Source organism: Sus scrofa, chromosome 17 (genome assembly GCF_000003025.6).
Source record: "Sus scrofa isolate TJ Tabasco breed Duroc chromosome 17, Sscrofa11.1, whole genome shotgun sequence".
Taxonomy (NCBI): domain Eukaryota; kingdom Metazoa; phylum Chordata; class Mammalia; order Artiodactyla; family Suidae; genus Sus; species Sus scrofa.
In genome coordinates, this window is record NC_010459.5 from 38268651 (window position 1) to 38282327 (window position 13677).

At 40.9% G+C, this 13677-nt stretch overlaps 1 protein-coding gene across 2 annotated transcripts in view; it reads left to right on the forward strand.

Moving 5' to 3' along the window:
* ACSS2 (acyl-CoA synthetase short-chain family member 2) overlaps positions 1-13677 on the forward strand; it is a 55613-nt gene that overhangs the window by 8499 nt on the left and 33437 nt on the right.

Here is a 13677-nt window from a genome sequence, read left to right on the forward strand (position 1 = left end):
CATTTGATGCTTAGAACAACCCAGAAGAATAAGCAAAGTATCACTAACTTAATGTCTCAAGTGAGGAAAAATACCTTATGGAAGTTAAAATTGACTTCCCTAAAATCATATAGCTAGTATGTGACAGAACTGATACTCACAGCCAAATGTCCTGACTTCTTCTAGTCTAGTGTTCTCAATTTATAGTTGGAGAGGAACAAGGTGAGAGAGTAAATGGAAGCAAACAGGACTAAGTAGCTTTCTTTCTCATTCTTGCTTCGAGAGAAAAATGGATATTGGATTTTTCACTACCACCACCATTGTTATCAGCATTACTTTGATTAGCTATATGCCAGACAGACACTATGCTCAAGTGCTTAACAAATATTATCTTATTTGATGCTCACAACAACTAAAAATACATTATTTATTTTTCTCATTTTACATGTGTGAAAACTGAAGTTCTGAGATGTAAATAAATGACTTACCTGAAGTTATACTAGGAATAGGAAACAGGGCTGAGATTCAAACCCAGGTAATGTAAGTCCAGAGTTTATACTCTTAATCATGACACTATGTGATCCTTCTAATTTCTTGTATCAGCCTCTCAACAGCTTTACAAACTAGGTGTTCTTAGCTCCATTTTATAGGTGAAGAAATGAAGCACCCCTCTGTGCTTTATAGTGAATAAGGTCGTAGGATAAGTAACTGGTAGAGCTTATTTGCCTCCTTGCTTTTAACAGTAGGCCAGACTGCCTCTCCAGTTGAAACTGAGACTCTCTCCTCCTAGCAACATGGCTTGGAGGAGGTATTACTAAACTGAATCTAAAACAGGACTTTGAAGTTCCAGTTATTAAGCACCAACCACAAGCACTTTGAGAATTGATCTATTTCTTTTTAAGTGAGCCAGTAGGAGCAGTTTGGTATTCCGTGGAAGAGTTAAATTGGTACTCGGTAAAAATTTTCCCAGTTTGTGTGATATATTGAAAAAGTCCTGGAGTTCCCGTCGTGGTGCAGCGGAAACAAATCTGACTAGGAGCCATGAGGTTGCAGGTTTGATCCCTGGCCTCGCTCAGTGGGTTAAGGATCTGGCGTGGCTGTGAGCTGTGGTGTAGGTCGCAGATGCAGCTCAGATCCTGCGTTGCTGTGGCTCTGGCATAGGCTGGCGGCTACAGCTCTGATTTGACCCCTAGCCTGGGAACCTCCATATGCCATGAGTGAGACCCTAAAAGGACAAAAACCAAAGGCCAAAAAAAAAAAAAAAAAAAAAAAAGAAAAGAAAAAAGAAAAAGCCCTAACCTAAGAGATAGGAAATTCAGATTCTCATTCCAGCTCTACCATTTGGAGTCAGTTTCCTCATCCATAAAATGGGGATAATAATTCTACCCTTGTCTTCATCAGAGATTGTTATGAGAATCAAATAAGATGATGTTGTAAAAGCATTTATTTATTGGAAAACACTATACAAATGTGAGTCGTCTATTGTCGTATTACCGTTGGTTAGTTTGGGGTCACTTTGCCACTGAAATTTGTGGTCTGTTGTCTTTTGAGACTTTGTTTAGCTTCTGTCCTGGGACTTTATGCTTGAGCTCCAGCTGACACTTGGGCCCACCTCCTAGGTTCTTTAGGGATCAGAAATCCTTTAAAGATCTGCAAGGGAGATGCTTTAGTCTAAATTTGTTCCCTGGTCTGAAATAATTCAGGTGCATGATGAAAGACTGAAAAAAACAGAGATCAGAATTGTTCAACCACTGGAGATTGCTGCAGAATCTTGAGGCCCTTCTTTCTAGTTCTCCTACCATCCATACCTGAACAGAGCCTGTCTTTTCATATTTGTAAATGAAGGGAGTAGGTTAGGTCAGTGTTCTCCCAAGAATGCTCCAGGAATCACTAATTACTAGAGATATCAGCAGGGGCTTCTTGATTCACAAAACAAATGAGTCTGAGAAACACTACATAATAAATTACCTTTGTGGGATTCCCAGGATATATTAATATAGTAAAGGCTCCAAGAAGTCCTAAGGTAAAGACACTTGATTAATTTAAACATGGGGTTTCCAAAGTTCATTTGAGCCCCAAACACTTTTTGCAGCCTGCTATTAACATCACAAGAAGCTGGAGTTCCCATTGTGGCGCAGTGGTTAACGAATCTGACTAGGAACCATGAGGTTGTGGGTTCATTCCCTGGCCTTGCTCAGTGGGTTAAGGATCTGGCTTTGCCGTGAGCTGTGGTGTAGGTCACAGACGCAGCTCAGATCCCACAGTGCTGTGGCTCTGGCATAGGCCAGTGGCTATAGTGCCGATTAGACCCCTAGCCTGGGAACCTCCATATGCCCTGGGAGCGGCTAAAGAAAAGGCAAAAGGCAAAAAAAAAGAAAAAAAAAATCACAAGAAGCAGGAAGTTCACTTGCAGTGCAATGTGCAATGGGTAAGAATCCTGAGTTGTTGCTGTGGCAGCTGTGGTGTAGGCACATCTGGGGCATAGGTTCAATACCTGGCCTGGGAACTGCCACATACACACACAAAAGAAAAAAAATCACAAGAAGCAATATTCCATGGAGCACCAATTTGGGAAGCACTCGATTATATAGTCCCTATATTTATTCCAGTGCAAAATTCTTTAATACTATACAAGACATTTTCACTCCATTTTTACATTGGTCATTCAAGCAACAAGAATTTTTAAAGATATTGGGTACTCAGCCCTATGTTAGGTGTTATGGTATAGAGGTAAGAAGAGTAGGGACAAGTACCACATGGGCAAGTTACAAATAAATGATGTTTGTTACAAGAAAGTGAAGTGCAAATATGCCAGATATTTGGTTACTTCCCTTTTTTCCTCCATATTTTAAAATAATATGCTTATACTACTTTACTTCATTTTTTGAAGCAAGTATTGACTTCCTTTTATGATAGATGAGAATTCAGTTCTTCATACTCCTCCAATGTCTTTCTCCTATATTCTCAATATAATTATAGCTCTGTTTTTGGTTAATTTCAAATCAATATTTATTTAAGAGTAATATATCATGATTGCATTTCCTTTTATATACAGATTTTTGTTTTCTCTGAAGCTAAAAATTGTCTACCATTTTTTAACACTATTTGTCTTTATCATATATTCAATATTTTTCAGACTTTCTATCATATAATTTATTCTTTGAAGTCCTCTTTTTCCCCTTTGTCCTTGGTCTTGGCACTCACCTTCTTCCTGTTCTAATTTTTAATTTTTTTTTTAAATGGCATCTTTTCAGTGATTTTCCCTAGTTGATAATATGTCTTATGGAGCCATAAGTGACTTTGTTTTCAACCTAGACACTTAGATAGCTATAGAGGCATTAGCAAACCTTATTTGTAGGTAATTTCTGATTTTAGGACATGTTTTATATTCATACTAAAATAATCCACAAAGGAGATAGTGCTGTTAGGAAAGTACTCCAATTAGCCAAATTAGAACAATATTAAGGAAGAATTTGGCCTTTTACTTCTGGCTTGACATATTGTAAATATTCATGGAATAATAGTATTTTTAGAACTTGAAGTGACTGGTTGGTTTGTCTATCCACACCTATGACACGTGGAAGTTCCTGGGCCAAGGACTGAAACTGAGCTACAGCTGTGACCTATGCTGCAACTGCAGCAATGCTGGATCCTTTAACCCACTGCGCTGGGCTGGGGATCAAACCCAGAACTCTGTAGCAACCTGAGCTGCTGCAGTCAGATTCGTAACCCACTCTACCACAGTGGGAACTCCTGAAGTGACTGTTTTAGAGTCCATCTAGGTCAACTCTCTTTACAGATAGGTAGATTAAGGATCAGAGAAGCCAAGTGATTTGCTTAATAGTGATAAACCTGCTTGAAGACAGAGCTGAGACTAATCCCAGATATCCCCACTCCTATTCAGCTACTTTTTTTACCAGACGATACTGCAGTGGACACATGAATACCTCAGGGGTTAGAGAGGCAAACCCTTGCACAATCCAATCTGCATGCAATTTATAGCTGGCCCTCTGTATCCAAGTTCCAAGTCTGTAGATTTAACCAATAGCAGATCATGTCATATTATAGTATTTACATTTGAAAAAAATCTGCCTATAAGTGGATTCATGTAGTTCAAACCCATTGTTGTTCAAGGGTCAACTGTACTTCATTATTCTGGTTGTGCAGTACTTGTTTGTGACTGGTGAAAAAAGAAATTAGTCGTACTGTTAGGTTAATTTAAATTAATTTGCTTAGAAAATAAAATGTGTTATCAGGTTTAAATGGCCCAAACTCTTTAATGAATGTAAAAAATATTTAATTCTTTGGGAAGACCAAATAGGTTGATGTGAAGCAACCTAAAAGCAATTATGAGCCAACTGCAAAAAGCCACTTTTACAAATAGTTCACAGAAGGGAAGAAGTATTTGCGGTGAGGCAGTATAATATAAAAATTAGAAGAATGGGTTTTGGTGTCAAACTAACCTGATTAGAGCCCTGTTTCTCCAACTAGCTAGTTTTATGATTTTGTACAAGGTACTTAGTCTCTTTGAGCCTTAGTTTTCTCAACTGTAAAATGTACATAAATAGTTTTTTTGTTTTTCTTTTGTTTTTGTTTTTTCTTTTTTGGCCACTCTGAGGCATATAGAGTTCCGGCATATGGAGTTCCTGAGCCAGGGATTAGATCCAGGCCAGGGATCAGGTCCAAGCTGCAACTGTGGCAACACCACCAGATCCTTTAACCCATTGTGCTTTAACTCGTTGTGCCTGGCTAGGGATCAAACCTACATCCTGGTGCTGCAGAGAAACGGCCAATCCTGTTCCTGTTCCACAAGAGGAACTCCAGATAGTTTTTATCTCATAGAGTTGTCCCTTGAACAGGATTGAAAAGGATAACAAACCCAAGTCCAATTCCTGGCACATTAAAAGCTCTCAATAAATATTAGCCCCTATTATTATCATATTGGGATAGTGAAATGACCAAGTCTGTCTAGAGTAAAGGGTTTATGCAGGAAACAATTTATTCATTCAATACTTATTAAGAAAGTGCTATGTACCAGGCACTATTCTGAACAAACTCCCTCCCCTCTTGGAAGTTCTATATATATACTGGCATAAGGAAACAGACACTAAGCAAACAAACCAATAAATATATGACAGGTAGTGATAATGCTGCAGAAAAATACAAAGCCATGTAAAGAAAGGGAATGACAATGAAGGGTGGGGAAGCACTCTCTGATAAAGGTGACATTTGAGCAGAGATATAAAGGAAAAAATGGAGAGTGCCATGCACATGGTTGAATTGGGAAAAGGAAATATTGCAGGTACATGGAAGGGCAAATACAAAGGCTCTGAGACAGGAGTGTTCTGATGCCTGGTGTGTTTGAATGCTAGCTGGGAAGTTAGTGTAGCTGAAGCAGTATAAACTAGAAGAACAGAGAGTGGTAGGGAATGAGGTCAGCAGGACACTAGATTGTGTAAAACCTTGAGAGACTTTTGGGTTTTATTCATAGTGAAATGGAGAACCACTGGACAATCTTGAGCTTAGAAGTGACAATGATTTGACTTAAATTTAGAATCTGTCTTTGTATTGAGAATAGACTGTAGAAGAGCAAGAGTAGAAGCACTGAGACCAATTAGGAGGCCATTATAGAAATACAGGTGAACAATGATGACAATTTAGACTTTGGTAGTATAATGAAGGTGGTTAGAAGTGGTCCAAATTTGGATCTATTTTGAGTGAAGAGCCCATGGAATTTGCTGACTTGGACTGGATGTGAAGAGTGAGAGAAAGAGGAGCCAAGGTTGTCTTCAACAGTGGATGAGGTCCAGGAATGGGACATCTTGACTATTTTTGGAGACCTATGAAGAGACTTTATGTAGCAGAATGATGTGGTCACAGCTGGGCTTAAGATTAATCTGGATTTATATGGAAGTTGGAGTGTAAAGAGAGTCGGGAGTTTTGTTGTTCAGGATAGAGATGCCTGAAGTGGGATAATGCTGGTGGGAATGGTATGAATGATGAAATTTTAGAATAATTTAGAGCAAAGAAACCAACATGGGCAACTGGGTGTGTAGATGATGGGGAAACAGGCAGAGAAAGCGGAAGAGAAGTGTCAAGGGTCCCCTTAGTCTACCTAACACTTTACGTCTTTCAAAGGCACTTGACCATCTGATCCAAAGCTAAATTTGCCCTCTAAATAAGATTTTGCTTCCAACCTCTCTTGCACTTTCTTCCCCCTAGTATGACAGGTATAGGCGTTAGTGAGCATTTATGTGTATATGTGTGAGAAGGGAATCAGTGACAAAGTTATTAGAATAGTCATTTCAGAGAGAGAGAGAGAGGGATATTAGAGGTAGCTCAAGGATTGGGGGCTGGCTCGTTGAAGGGATATTGGGGAACATTGGAAGACTGGGGGATTAATTAAAGGGTTTAGAGACAGAGGGTGAAAAGCCTGGCTGATGGCTGTTATTCTGGTGATTTATATGAGCTGCTCAGTCTCTAGTTCATTCCAGAAGAGGACCACAATCTCCAAAGCCCAAGAAATTTGATATACAGGAGTTCCCATCGTGGCTCAGTGGTTAACAAATCTGACTAGGAACCATGAGGTTGCGGGTTCGATCCCTGACCTTGCTCAGTGGGTTAAGGATCCAGTGTTTCCATGAGCTGTGGTGTAGGTTGCAGATGCGGCTCGGATCCCACATAGCTGTGGCTCCAGTGCAGGCTGGTGGCTACAGCTCCAATTCGACCCCTAGCCTGGGAACCTCCATATGCTGCAGGAGCGGTCCCAGAAAAGGCAAAAAGACCCAGAAAAAAAAATAAACTTGATATTGTCCATCCCTTCCACTTTTTGCTTTTGTTTGCCTGTGGCTGTTATTATCTGCACCATCTCACCCCTCAGCCTCAGGTGAAATCACTGCTCTCTCTCTCTCTGCATAAGCTCTGGCTATTATTCAATCTTCCTTAGAAACTGGAGCTTCTGAGAAGTAGGTGACTTTAGAAGTGACCTTAGGACAGAAACTCCGCTCTCAGAATCCCTGTATGTTCCTGAGTATGAATTCCAAAGTGTGATATTTAGAACTCTACAGACCCCAGTGGGGTCTGTATGAGCGTGTATATTTGAGAAGATGGGGAGGGTTATGAAGGTGAGATAAGCCCATGGTCTGACAAAGAGGAGATTGTCAAGATGACATGGAAAGCCATAGGCCTAGAGTATGTTGTCCTGGCATTCATGTCTAAGGACTCTGTTAATTACGTAGGTCCATGTCCTGGAGTTCATTTCAACAATATGGAAAGGGAAGGACTTTTTGTCCTCCATCTGTATCTCCACTGGTTTTACAACAGTGTATTTACTTATTAAAATATACAATTTGAGGAGTTCCTGTCGTGGCTAACAAACTCGACTAGGATCTATGAGGATGCGAATTCACTCCCTGGCCTTGCTCAGTGGGTTAAGGATCTGGCGTTACCATGAGCTGAGTTGTAGGTCGAAGATTCGGCTCAGATCCCGCATTGCTGTGGCTGTGAAGTGAGCCAGAAGCTACAGATCTCATTTGACCCCTAGCCTGGGAACCTGCATATGCCATAGGTGTGGCCCTAAAAAGACCAAAGCCTATATATATACATATATACTTATATATATCATTTGGCCCTTAAATAACATGGGTTTGAACTGCATGTGTTCACTTATATGCAGATATTTTTTAACAGTAAATACTGCAGTACTGCATGATCTGTGGTTGGTTGGATCAGCAGATATGGAGGAATCAAGGATAGGGAGGGTGACTGCAGTTATATGCAGATTCACCCCCATATTATTAAAGAGTCAACTGTACTTGCTAAGGAAAAACACTCATTTGAGAAAGAAGACGGTCTCAGACCATCCTCTTCCCCTCTCTGGGCCTTCCCTTTGTAGGAATGGTGGGAGATGAACTATCGATACTCTGTGGGGTCCCTTCCAGCACTGATATTTCGAGATTCTGTGACTGTTTCTGAAGAGGAAGTGGTTTTTAGAAGTTCTTTTGCAACCTGTGGAGAATATGGTGACTCTGTAGACAGACTGCGCTTCTCTTGAGATGGTAAAAGAAAGGATTTTAGAAGGTTCGGGATAAAAACGCTGAGGAAGAGAGTAGCTGTCCTTGCCAGGTAGTATGAGCACTTTAGCATAAACACTTTAAGCTTAGGGGAGATATGTCAGGAAATAACTACTGCTGGGAACAGTCTTTCTTCAGTTGTATCAGGCGGGCAGATTGAGGAGGAAGACTGGAGGGTTTCATGTTTTATGTAGACTTCTAATTTTCTTCTCTCACTTCTCCCTGAGTTTCCTGACCCCTGAGGCCTTAAAGAACCCCTCCCTAAAGTGGTGAAAATGAGACAGGAAGGCTATGCTGTCCCAGTCACTAGTCACTGTTTTAAAGTAGGTGAGATACGAATAATAAATGTATTATACAACAATAATAGTATATGTCATATATTAATAAATTCTTATATGTGCTGTAAGAATATATATGTAATAATAAATGTGTAGTAAAAGGAGACTGTGTTGAGGTCTGATGCAGTGTCCTGAGCTCCACGTCAGCTAACTGAGTTTGTGTTGCGCTGACTTCTTATACAGGTATGTTAAGTAAATATTTGTCGAGAAGAGTGGCTACAGGTAATGCCCTTTTTCTGAGCCTTCTTTATCTCACCTGTAAACTGTCAGGGGTGAACAGGATACTTGCTAAAGTTACTTCTGGCACTGGCCTTTAGAATTTCTATCACAAATGAAGGGAACTGCAGTGGCAACGCAGCTAGGAGAGGTTGGGGGAATGGGAGGAAACCAGTACTGGCTCTTGTCCTTTTAAGAGAGCAGGTAGTTAGGTGGGAGCATGGGTTTTTGCCTTAGGACAGCCTCACATTTACAACTGTAAATACAAAAGCCTTGGAGCTGAAGATGGGCCATCCCCCTTTTCCTGGATTTAGTGTGGGAGAGTTTGGTCACTGGTAATGATCCCCAGTGTCTGATAACCTTGAACCTCCATGAGAGTATGAGAGTCCTAGTTCTTTGAGCTCAATTCCTATACAAAACAGGAATTGTAGCCCCCGTATCTCCATCCCCAACAATCTTCATAAGTGATCACTCTGATTCTGAAACACTATGAAGACCACAGAGTTTAAACACTACTTATCTCGTTGGGTGGCTATGTTATAAAGTTCTTAGATATATTCCCTCCCTATAACTTTATCCCCATTCTATTATTTCCCCAGTCTTAGTTCTGGGGCCACATAGCATAATCCCATTCTGTTTCCCATAAGACATCCCTTCGAGTATTTGAGGGCAGTTATTATATTCCTTTGCCAGGCTGAATGTAGAATTTGGAAATTTAAATCTAGAAGATGCCACGAAGATCATCTAGTTCAATAATTTTCAATTTTTAAAAAACCTTAGAATCCTTTTATTCAAATATAATATTAAAGTTATTGATAGGAGTAGGCTCCAGACTATGCTTGGGTTTCCAACACAAGTCGGACAAGTTGTCTCACTTTTTAATTTTGTTTTGCTTTTTGTCTTTTTAGGGACACACCTCCTGCATATGGAAGTTTCCGGGCTAGGGGTGGAATTGGAGCTGTAGCAGCCGGCCTACACCACAGCCACAGCAACACCAGATCCTTTAACCCACTGAGCAAGGCCAGGGATCAAACACGCATCCTCGTGGATACTAGTTGGGTTCATTACCACTGAGCCATGATGGGAACTCCTGCCTCACTTTTTTAAACCTCAGTTTTCCCATCTGTAAAATGGGAACAATAATAGTTTCTATGACATAGATTGGTGTGAGGAATAATTGGAATAATCTGTATAAAGTGCTTAGTGTTCACCAAGCAGCTTTTAGATATATTTATCATTATGCCAAAGTCTCATTCCTAAAACAGGTAAGAGCAGAGCTGATCTGGTTGAAGAAAGGATTTAGAAGACCAGAGTCATATTCTGTTGGCTTCATTACCTTGTCACTGTGGTCTCTGTGAGATAGGTATGTGGAACCTCTAGGGATTTGCAAAACTCAATTTGAAAACCCCTAATCTAGTCCAGTGTTCTTGTTTTATGGATGAGGTAATCCTGAGTCCACATTCCCAGCTTCCTTTTATGATACAGTTTCTTGAACAACTCCTTGTCATCCATGTCAGTCTCATGTAGCTATACTCCAGTTGGCCAATATCACTTATTAAGTACTCTACCTACGGTCTGCCTTGGACAGGGAATTATTACCAACCATTCTCTGCTCCGACCTAACATATCTAAGATCATATTTAGCCCTACTGACAGCCACGCTCTACCTCTCAACTTACCATCTCTTATAATGCCTAAGACTTTTCTATTTATTCTAATAATAACCTATGTCTCTTCTGTGTTGTACTTGTATAATTGTTTCTTTCTTTTTTTTTTTTTTTTTTGAACCTGGGTATGGTTCACAACAACACTTGACAGATGAGGAACTTAACTTTAGGCTCAGAGAGTGGAAATGACTTGACCAGGTCATGTAGCACTTGTAACTTGTTCTGGACAGAAAAACACTTCAGGGAGCTCCTGTTGTGGCTCAGCAGTAACGAACCCAACTGGTGTCCACGAGGTTCATCCCTGGCCTCACTCAGTGGGTTAAAGGATCTGGTATTGCCGTGGACTATGGTGTGGGTGGAAAGACACAGCTCAGATCCTGAATTGCTGTGGCTGTGACATAGGCCAGAGACTACAGCTCCAATTTGACCCCTAGCCTGGGAACTAAAGTGTGCCGCATGTGCAGCCATAAAGAGACAAAAGAAAAAAGAAAAAAAAAGAACACTTACATTCTTTGTTGTAGAGGCTATGTTTCTACTTTCAAAGACTTAGCTTCTTTGACAGTCTGTCACTTATCTAACCAGTAGTTTACTTAAAGGGTTTAGGGCTAGTGTTAGAAATGTTGACTACAATTTATCATGATAATTTATAATGCTAAACATTTTAAAGGGCAAAGAAATAACATCCTTTCCTTAGCTGAGGTGTGCTCATTCATCCATTCATTAAACAATTATTTATTTATTTATTTATTTATTTTGTCTTTTGTCCTTTTAGGGCCATACCCACGGCATATGGAGGTTCCCAGGCTAGGGGTCTAATCGGAGCTGTAGCCGCTGGCCTACGCCAGTGCCACAGCAACACCAGATCTGAGCTGCGTCTGTGACCTATACCACAGCTCACGGCAATGCCGGATCCTTAACCCACTGAGCGAGTCCAGGGATCAAACCCACAACCTCATGGTTCCTAGTCGGATTCGTTTCCACTGCGCTATGACAGGAACTCCAACAATTTTTTATTAAAATAAATATCTGCTACATACCACCTTGAGACTAGTGGGTGGGAGGCACAGGGCAAGGGGAACAATAAGGGGGCAAGATATGATCATGGAGATAACAGTAGAGGCTGTGAAAAGTAGTCAGATTTTGGAACATTTTGAAGGCAGAGCCAGGAGGATTTGCTAATGAACTTGATGTGGGATATAAAGGGATGGAAAGAACTCTCAAAGGTTTTTTTTTTGTCTGAACACTGGAAAATGGAATTTCCAATAGTTGAGTTGGAGAAGAAACTGAGAGGAGAAGCTTTGGGGAAGGATCAGAAATTCGTGACAAGTGCTGATGAGCCAATGAAGAATTTCAAGTAGAAGTATGACATATCAGTTTCATTTTGAAAAGATCCTTCTCTTGATCATGTATATATTAAAACAAAACAAAACAAAAACAAAACCCCCAAACCCAAAAAGCCTGCCTGAGGATCTGCAGAGATCCTAACCATTGCTTTATGACCTTCGTCAAGACATCCTTCTGAGCCTCAGTTTCCTGATCTTTCAAATGGGGACAGCAAATCTTGTCCTGCCAATCTCAAAAAATTGCTGTGAGGATTAGCTGAAATGAAAGACAAAAAAAAAACACACTGAAAAGACTTACTATGAGGTGGTGCTAATACTCATGCACATTACACATATCCTAGGGCTTTGTTAAACACAGGGATTCAAGACAGGCAGCCACAATATGACTTTTCTATCCTTTCCAAAATGTCCTTTCCTCTGATGAACTTAGCCTCTTTTCTCAAACTTGGCTCAAAATCCCCCCATTTCTAGCAAGTGTTTCATGATTTACTATACTTGCGTTCTTTTGGTGATTTCCTACTCTTGCATTTTCTTGTTCTCCTTGATCACTATTTCCCAATATTGGCCTTACGTGGTGGGTGGTTTAGAGCTCTCTAGCTAAAGATTTTAAGCTTATGAAAGTAAGTACCAGCCTCTCATTCCCTTAGTTTTGTGATTTGGCAAGCAGTCGGTACTGATAGTCAGGTGGCCACTCTGGCAAAGACCATCTATTTCCAGTTCTTTGTGGCTTGGGATTTTAGTAGGCAAAAAGTTTTGAGGTAGAAGAGGAGCCTTTAGCCTAGATGCCTCTCTGTCTTTTCTTTACCTATATGATAAAATTTAAACTAAGTATTTGTGGCCCTATATACACGATCCTATATTATCAATCTTTAAAATTTTCAAACATTCTTCAATTTATAGAAAAGTTACAACTCTCTTTTCAGTTACTGGGGCCTGTACTTAGGTGGAAAGAGGAGAGTAGAGCCAATATGCCAGTGGACTGGAGCTAGGTCTGTAGCAAAACCTATGTGATCCTGCTAAGGCCCTTTAAGAAATCCTCCCTCAAAGAAATCCCACTACCATGAGATGAAGCTAATCAGAGAATGTGGACTCTGGAACAAATGTGAGGTCTGGAGGGTCAACTTTTCTCTGGCCAAGAGCTGCTGCTGAATGCGTCTATTTGAAAGCAACACCCAGAGTTCCCATCATGGCTCAGTGGTTAACGAATCCGACAGGAACCGTGAGGTTGTGGCTTCAATCCCTGGCCTTGCTCAGTGGGTTAAGAATCCGTCATTGCCATGAGCTGTGGTGTAGGCTGCAGACGAGGCTTGGATCCCGCCTTGCTGTGGCTGCGGTGTAGGCCAGCGGCTACAGCTCCAATTCGACCTCTAGCCTGGGAACCTCCATATGTCGCGGGAGCAACCCTAGAAAATGGCAAAAAGACAAAAAAAAAAAAAAAAAAAAAAAAAAAAAAAAAAAAAAAAAAAAAAAGCAACACCCTGCTGCAGCTCTTCATCTGCATCCAGATGATGCATGAGGGCAAAGTAAAGCTGATTTCAGCCTGGGCCTGAAAATCAAGGATCTTTTTGAGAAGTTTTCAAGCTTGGTGTGGTCAAGTCTATCTACCACACCTCAGTACTGATCTGCTAGCACCATATCAGGGTCTGCAAGCAAGTAGTGAACATTGGGTTCTTGATTGTCTATCTGCCAGGATTCCCAGAAGCGCATCTATTGTTTCCCTCTGCTTTCCTTACCAGGAAGCCTCATGAAGAAGAAGAATGCCAAGAGCCAGGGTGGGGCTGGAGCTGACAATAGCAAGAAGGAAGATTAAGCTCATTCATCCCCTCTTGGAGTGGTGGATTGTCTTAATTTTCTAGTCAGATAGTAAAACGGAGTTCCCGTCTTGGCACACTGGAAATGAATCCAACTAGGAACCATGAGGTTGTGGGTTCGATCCCTGGCCTTGCTCAGTGGGTTAAAGATCCTGTGTGGCCATGAGCTGTGGTGTAAATCACAGACACGGCTCAGATCTGACGTTGCTGTGGCTGTGGTGTAGGCCGGCAGTTGTAGCTCCGATTAGACC